Here is an 8824-nt window from a genome sequence, read left to right as displayed (position 1 = left end):
CTTCAAAACGAAAGATGCATCCCCCACATTAGCCCTGGCACGTTCCATTTCAGCACAGGTTTTTCAGGAAGCCAATGAAAGCAACCCAAGAAGGAAACCCTTCAGACTCCACCCGCTGTAGTCCGCGGTTTCTGGGTGCTGCCGTCTTCCTCACCAGGCTGACCTTTTTGATGACCAGAGGCCGCCTCTCCCGCCCCACCCCTGAGCTCGTCAGCACCGAGACCTGCCCCCAGCCCTCTCACTTCAGTTTTAGCTGTCACAGCTGACAGTGCTCCAGGGGCTGCATACTTGTTTTCTTATTGTTCTACAATTCCTGGACCTCCACTGAGGCCCAAACCCCAGGAGCTGGGTGTATCATCTCTCCACTCTGTGGTTCACTTTTAAGTAAGAGACGGCAGCACAGCTGCCCCTTCATACCATGAATAACCTCGTGGCCGCCCAAGGGTCAAAGGCTCCTCACCGCCTCACCCTCTCATCCTTTCTCTCCCCAAACCGCATGTCTCAGTGCGTCAGGGCCTTGTAGTAGATCCCTCATTTCTGACGCGGAATGCTCTGTTTGCTCCCTTTTCTGGGCATACAGTAATACGAATCTGATGTTCCCCACACTGCCTGGGGTTAGCATCAGACCCCACAGTGGGGGACACAGTTCCGGCAAGACGGTCCCTCCATCAGAAACCATATGCAATTTGGGGATTCCTAGCCACCCACACTTCTGATGGACTGGCTATATATTTAGGGGTTCCCACAACCCCTGGGGTACAATAATTCCTGTGAAATAATTCCTAGAACTAAGGAAAGCCATCTCTTTACACTTACAGTTTTATTATAAAGGATACACACAGGTGAGGTCTAGGGTTCTGGATGCCGAGCTTTCATGCCCTTTCCTGTGGAGTCCTCACACATCCACCTCCTGCCATGTCCATGTCTATGTGTTCACCATCTTCGAAGTTCCACTGATCCCAGGTGTCCAGAGATTTTACTGGTGTTTTATTAGGATAGGATGTTTTATTATGTAGGCTTATGGACAGGGACTTCCCTGTAGCTCAAATGGTAAACAATCTACCTGCAGTGCAGGAGACCCGGGTTCAATCCCTGGATCGAGAAGATCCCCTGGAGAAGGGAATGGCAACCCACTCCAATATTCTTGTCTGGAGAATCCATGGATAGAGAAGCCTGGAGGGCGGGCTACAGTCCGTGGAGTCGCAAAGAGTCAGACACAACTGAATGTGCCAGATTATGTAGGCACGATTAATCAAATCATTGGCCAAGTGAAGTCAAACTCCAGTCCACTTCCCTCTGCCTGGAGGTCAGTTTGGCTTGAAGTTAAAACCGTCTAATTCTGCAGCTGGCCTTTCACTCCCATCCTCCAGCCATTCAGGGATCTACAGTGAGCCACCTCTTTGGCATAACAAAGTCTATCTTAGCACACAGGAAGTTCCAGGGAATTTTGAACCTTTGTACCAGTAATCAGGGACAGAGGCCAGACACCATCTTTATTATACTAGGGTATGTATGTCCAGATTTATCACGTTGTATGTGCAGTATACTGTATGCTAAGCACACCTCAGTAAACCAGGAAAAATAACCACTGCCATCCTGGAAAATGTTCACCGAGTTCTAAATGGACAGAACTGCATCTCACAATCCCCGTGACTGGGACAATAAGCACTTTGTTTCAATGACAAATCTCCACTCTGAGCTGGCTTTTATGTTCCCCTCTTGGTATTATGGTTGATCAGATACAAGAATCTATAACTGTATTTGACTTTAGAGAAAAAGGAGACGCGATGCAGGGGCAGGGGTGGGGGCAGTGGTAGGGAGTTCTGCTGAGTTGTTCAGCCAGCAAACAGGGACCCAGGTCCTGTAGATTAACCCTTCAGTTCCCAGTCCTGTATACTTTCTCTGGGGCTTCTGCTTCCTTGGGACAGACTCTAAACTTCTGCTGTGAACCTGGCATATAAACTATGACTTTAATCCTTATTCCCAATCCTCCTTGTGCGGGATGCTCACCAGGTCTGAGACTCTGGTAACCCCAGCCTTTGTTCCCCCAGATACTCTAACATTAAAGGGATGCCTTCTCAAGGGTGCACCCTTCCTGTCTCTCTCCCCATTTCCAAAGTGTTTTTTTTTTTTAAACATATATATATAGGAAGCCTCAGAATTAATCTTCCCCATCTCAGCCGGGGCTCTGGGGCAGCCTTCCTTACTTTTGCAAAAGCCCCAGGTGAACCCATGCATCATATCCAGTTCTGGAGGAATCTGAGAAAGGAGGACCCTCCAGGGATAAATGGGGGGTGTGGGGGGACTTTTAACTCCAACTTTCACCAACTAAGGTCTAGTATTTTCCTTCAGAAAATGGTGCCAAGAATAGGAAATGCCATTCTGGTGTGGAAAATCAGTCTCCCGTCACTTATGCCAGCCCTGATTTCTGTGTGCTGGGTGCGAAACACAGTTCAGAGATCTCCTTCAGGGACTGAGAGCATCAGGGTGGGCGCTGGGCTCCTTTCACTGGGAGGGTGAAGGGGAGGTTGTGCGTGAAGGGTGAAGGGGGGTGAAAGCAGGGGAACCCAGCAGCGGGACCGCAGCCTTGCCACTCATGTCCGTCCCTGTCACACCTGCCAGAGGAGATAGGGTCTGGGGTTCCTACGGAAGCTTTAGCAAGTGACAAGTCAAGGGAGTGGTTTAAAGTCCATGCAAATATAAAATGAGGCAAAGCCTGACCTGAGGATCCTTTTGTTTCATGACTCCTGTGTGAAATGCATGACATTTTAATAGAATTTAATTGTCCTGCAGGGGTGTTGAAATTTTTACCCACAAAATAAACAGAGACCGCTATATTTAAAAAGATCACTTTTTCCCCTGCCTAGAATCAAGCTTCTCATAACAAGATTGCCCTAGAAATCCTTCATCTCTAGATCACAGATTCCCAGTGGTGCTTGGTGAGACCCTGCTGCTGCTGCTGCTGCTAAGTCACTTCAGTCGTGTCCGACTCTGTGCGACCCCATAGACAGCAGCCCACCAGGCTCCCCCATCCCTGGGATCCTCCAGGCAAGAAAACTGGAGTGGGTTGCCGTTTCCTTCCTCCAATGCATGAAAGTGAAAAAAAGTGAAGTCGCTCAGTCGTGTCCGAATCTTAGCGACCCCATGGACTGTAGCCTCCCAGGCTCCTCTGTTTTGGGGATTTTCAAGGCAAGAGTACTGGAGTGGGGTGCCATTGTCTTCTCCGTGGTGAGACCCTGGCCGTGTGCAATTATAAAGTCTCCACCGAGATTCCAAGAGCAGTTGCCCAGTAGGTTCCATAGGAGCCATCCAAGAACCTTAGGCAGCACCTTAAGAGGGAAAAGACAGAGAGGGACAGAAGGAAGACACAAAGAGTATCCAGGCCATGGGAAAAAAGAGGGGTGGTGGGCTCCAAAGTCTTCAGTCTGTGCTCCTTCCAGTTGAGGAGGAGGGGCGATGTTGGCCTGAGGCTGCAGTGAGAACGGCAGGGGCATCTGCCTCAGTGTCTGCAGAAAGGACCTCCCTGCCTCTTTTGCAGGTTTTGTGGTGTTCTCCAACAGTTGACGCGTGACCAAGCACTTCACCAGAGCAGCAGGAGTCAGGCCTGCCGTGGATCAGCAGGAGTGGGCTGCAGGGTCCCGGCAGAGAGAGGAGGCTCGGAGACCTCTTCTGCCTCGTGTTGAGAGAGGGACTAGTGTTTACTTTTCATCAGCTTCCAGAGGTTGCCCGACTCCTCTTCTAGACAACATCAGCCGAGGACTGTCTGACCCAGAAAAGCACTTAAACTGAAGAGGGCTCACCGTGCGTTGCCCCGCAACTGTAGAACATTCCAGGTGTGGGAGTGGAGGGGGCAGTGGGGAGCACGGCCCAAAGTGCCGGGCGAGCTCACCAGAGACATGGGGCATGATCCCAGAGTCCAGGTGGTTTCAACTCTTTCTCTGAAATTGTCTAGCACAGGTGTGCCCCACACCTCGCTCTTCACTCCTGCTGACAGGTGGGACCCCTAACTGCGAGCTGGGGGTTGACCTTCTTCCTGTCTCTGCCCCCAGGGCCTCTTTTAGTGTCTGCACGTGTGTGTGAGTCTTAGCAGAACCTACAAACGCATGGTCAGATCAGACCAGCAAACTACACTTTCAAGCAACCCCCAGAGGAGGGGAGACCGTGTCTTCATCTTTGGGTTCTAGAGCTGCGCCATCATCCAATGTGGGTGCTCCCTAGCCAGATTTGTCTATTTATAACTAGCTAATTATAAATAAAATGAACATTCAGTCCATCCATCACACCAGCCACGTCTCAGGTGCCTTAGAAGTTATGTGTGAGCAACTGCTATATTTAACAAGGCAGAAAGAATATTTCCATCCTCAAGGAACAGTGTGTCTTCCGCAGCAGCTCTGATCTGGGCCCAGGGTCTGTTGGTGGAACTCATCTAATTCAAAGCGTATCCATCACAGGTGGAATTTCAGGTTGATAATTTGCAGGTGAGCGTGGTGCTTATCTGGTGGGAATGGGGGGGGCGTGAGAAGTTGAGGAGGGATCCTGAGGGATCCTGTCTCTCTCTGTCTCATCTGAAGACTTGCAACTATGATCTTGGAGAAGGACTCTGGCTCTTGGGAGCCCAGGGAAGGCTTAGAATCCAGAGAAAAGAGGCAAGTGATGCTGAGTGAGCCAGCATGGCCCCAGCTGGAATAGAAGGAATGAGTGGGCCACTCTCTCTAATAACTCTATCGCTCCAGTTTGTCTCTCTAAAGAAGGGCTTGTGGAGCGCATATATGACTCAAGGAGCAAAGGTGGAGCCCGAGGCTCCATGTAAGAATGAGTCTCAACTAAGGAAGAAGGGTGTAAAATCAGAAAGAAAAGGAAACCATGGAGGGGCTTGTTTGGTGTTTTCCATATTTCAGCGACTTAACAGGAAGAGGTTATTATGTCTACAGGTCTCCACGGTGTTTGTAATGACGATTTCCTGCTTTGTTATTGAAGATAATCATTTCCAAGAGACCAATTCTTGCTGCCTTTGCCACTGCCAGACACCAAAGCCTTGGCTTACGTTTGCTTGGCATCTCTTGTGAATAAAGTACAAGCTACTGGTCGGGGTCCGAGGGCTGAGCTGGGATGAGGCCGTCTGGTGGGACGCGGCTCCCTCACCAGCGCGGGAGCCTGGAGACGCAGTCCCGTGTGCGCGCTCCCGGCGCTGGGGAAGCAGCCTCCCGCTCTCCCTCTGCACCTGGAGATCTCCTGGCAGCCCCTCCACGTCCTGTCCTCAGGCTTCCTCCCGATTTGAGGGCGCTGCTCCCAGGGGTGGGGAAGTTAGAGATGACGTCCCCCCCAGCTCCCTCCACGGGCTCCCAGGTCCTCCTGCAGAGCTGAAGGGGAGCACACCCTGGAGCACCTTTCTCGCCTCCACTCCTCACCCACATCCCGCATCCTGGGGCCAGACGCCCCTCGAGCCCCTCCACAGCCAGCAGGAATTCTCCAGGACGCTGTGAACGACTGCGGGGCCGGCTGCACACCCCTGCCCTCACGGTCCTGCTGACCCGGTCCCCTGGGAGTGACCTGCCCCAGGACAGCACCTCTGGGCGGCGGGGGCCGGGGGTCACGGTTTTTCTCAGAAGCCCCTGCTCCCTCCAGACAGTGCCCGCTTCTGCCGCCCTAACACCCCAGCCCTGCCCACCCTGCAAGCTTCACCTAGGCAGGCCCAGGTCCCCACCTCCCCATCCCCAAGTCCTTCCAAGGCTCCGGGACTAACCCTGGCCAGGACTGGGGATTTATATGACCAACACCTGCTGGAGGATGACCCCTGTTGCATCGCTTGCAGACCAAGAGAATTTGGACAAGTTAGTTTACCTTTAATTTTGTGTTCATCCCCTGTAAGGGGCTAGAAAACTTACAGGGTTGTTGTGAGGACTAAGTATGTCCCAAGTAACTAAGGTCGTCGCCCCAGGCACAGGACGTGTGCGTCATCCATGGAATTGGCCTCTGTTCTCTCCCAGGGGGCCCATCACACACCCCCTAGTCTGTGACAAGTGCTCCCCTGAGTTTGGATGGATTGGTTCATCAATCCATTGATTGACTGGGGAGGGTGGCAGGATACTCATGATCATGCCTCCAACGTTGCCATACGTTGGAGAACACTACGGTTGGTGGAGGCTGTTGAGGAAACGGACCTTGAGGCAGAGGAGGAAGGGAAGGCGTGGAGACGTGGCTGCCTGTTGGCGGCGCTGGTGACACAGGCATGGCACCTGGTCATAGTTACAGAGTTTGAGGGCCGAAAAGGGGGCCCTAGAGGTTCTAGACCCCTCTCCCTCATCCCAGAGGTGAAGCCATTAAGTCCTGGGATAGATGGGGACAGAAGGGGCCCCGAAATGGGGCTACATAATCCCGGGAGCGTCAGGGCCCTGACTGCTGACCCTGACTGTGGACTTTCAGCTCTCCTCTCCTGTGCCCACCCCCCGCCAACACCACTGCTGCCCTCGGGCCCCAGAACACTGCTTTGCTGGCAGCGAAGACTCTGAATGGGAGGGCGACAGTCTGCATGTAATTTACTTATTGCTCTTTTCACCTTTTCATTTTCTCTCTTTTTCAAATCCATAAAGCTTTTCTAGGTAGCTCTTCCCTGTCCCCTCCCCCTTCCCTCTTTTTTATTGATTCTCCTCCAGGAGGACCTGGTCTCATCCAGGTACTTGAGGTCATGGGATCGTCTATAAAATCTGTACAGTCTTCCCTGCAGTCCCCCTCCTCCACTTCCTTAGCATTACCCTGGCTCTTGATTCTGCCCCACCACCCACACCCTGTCTGCATCAACTCAATCGTGCTGAGCAACCCAGAGCGCCCCCCTCCCCTGGGGCAGGAGGCAGGGCTGGCAGTCAGAAAGCCTGGACCCACCCAGCGGGCGCTACCCCACTCCCAGCTCCCACCCCAGTGGAGTCTGGCTTTGCCCTGCCCCCTCCCCCACCGCCACCCACCCAGTATGTAGTGCCCTGGGTCCTCGGACATGTGCCGTTGTCTTCTCTCCAGCTGTCAGGAAGCTCTCTCCTAGTCTGCTAGGGTGAAGGAAAGAGATAAAGTGGAAGAGGAAATGGGAGTGGGAAGCAAGCAAACTGCAGGGGGAAAGGCAGACAAGGCCCGGGGCCCCACTGCCTGCTTTCTTCTTGGCAGTTTTAGAAGAACCAGCGAAACCAAGCAGCACCCTGGGTGGCCAGTATTTCACACAAAGGAGACACATGCGGATGGTCAAAGTCCATGCAGACACATGCAGGGCGCCCTGAGGCATCTTCCTGGACTAGACAGCCCACTCCACAAAAACTTCTAAGGTTGCTGGGCGACACCCTCCAGGGGCTCCTGCGTTTGGAGGGCTGTAGGTTCCTGCAAAGCCAGCCGTGCCCACCTCCAGGCTGCACTGCTCACACCACACATGTTTGGAAGAGTCTCCCAGGGTTTATTGACTATCTTGGTAGTACAAGACCCAACTCTCCTCCCCCAAACCCCCCTAATGCCAACAGGGGGCGTATCCCCCACTCAGCAGTTGAATGCTAGATCCGCTGAAACTGGATACGATGAGATGAGAGAGCACCAGGTGACCCTGATCCTCCCCGCTCCTTCAGGCCTCCTGGGAAAACGATGAAGACAGAGACAGAGGCACCTGGGGTCCCTTCTCATGCAAGCAGGGCAGCTCATCCGGGCCAGCTTTGAACCCTATCCATGCTCAGTAGTCCTGGCATCAAGACTACCCCAGGATTCACACCCAGCTTGGTGGGTGCCCCCCACCCCCACCCAGACTCTGCAGAGCCCTGTGAGGGGCCCGAGTCCCCTCAAAGCACCATTGTTCAGGCTGAGCTTCTACAGATTTGTCACATGTATGTAAAAACAAAACAAAAAATTGAAGCAAACTCAATGCCATTCTCATTTGAGATAGGGTAAGGGGGCAGATTACAAATTGCTTATGTTTCTTTAATTTCCAAATTCATAAGTAAAGAACCCCATATTTCATTCTATTTTAAATAGTGTTTTCTGTAGCTTTTTCACCTTGGAGTATTTAGGCCATAAACCTTATTGGTTTTGTTTTGTTTTTTTCTTTTTTTACCACTGCATAATCTTTTTTAAAAATTGAAAAACAGAGGCAAGCAAGACTGGTGGGGAATGTTAAGAAAAAGATTATTGGGGAGGAAAACGTAAGTTAAGAATTAACTGTTTCCACTGTGTAGGTCCCCCGATGAGTCGGGTTGAGTAGGGCTGGAGGGACAGGGTTATTTACCATGCCCACCTGTGTCATCAGACCTCCCGCTCCCTCAGAGCGCCCAGATGGAGAGACCCAGCCTTTTTTTCATCCTGGAGCCCTTTCCTCCGCATCACTTACACTGTTTCAAAGGACCAGTCACTTGAACACTGCCTGGCCAAACGCCCAGGTTAAGTCACCGCTTACAGAACATCTCTCCGCTACTAGACAACACGTTTAGTAAAGAGCAGCAAACAGGCCCCAGCGCCCTGGGGATCTGAGCCCTGGGGGAGCCAGGGCCCAGGTCTGAATAGCCCCCCTGGGTCCTGCACACGGACCAGGGAGCCCACCCCCCTCTCAGCGAGTCCAGCACCTGCGTGTGTGTGGCAGGTCCTGGAGCCATACCTGCAAAGGAAGATCCGTGACTGGAGAACTCACCCTGAGACACAGAGGGCGTGGAGCCTGGACAGTGTCTGGGCGCTTAAATGAGACACACGAGGCGCCTCCCTCCGCCTCCTGAGTCAGCTGTTTAGTGCCCGTTTTTCCCCATATGGTCTGTATGGGTTCAGCATTAGTTTCCTATATGTGTTTTATATTTAACCCTTTTAATATCAA

Source organism: Cervus canadensis, chromosome 1, assembly GCF_019320065.1.
Source record: "Cervus canadensis isolate Bull #8, Minnesota chromosome 1, ASM1932006v1, whole genome shotgun sequence".
Classification (NCBI taxonomy): domain Eukaryota; kingdom Metazoa; phylum Chordata; class Mammalia; order Artiodactyla; family Cervidae; genus Cervus; species Cervus canadensis.
This window is presented reverse-complemented; position numbering follows the sequence as displayed.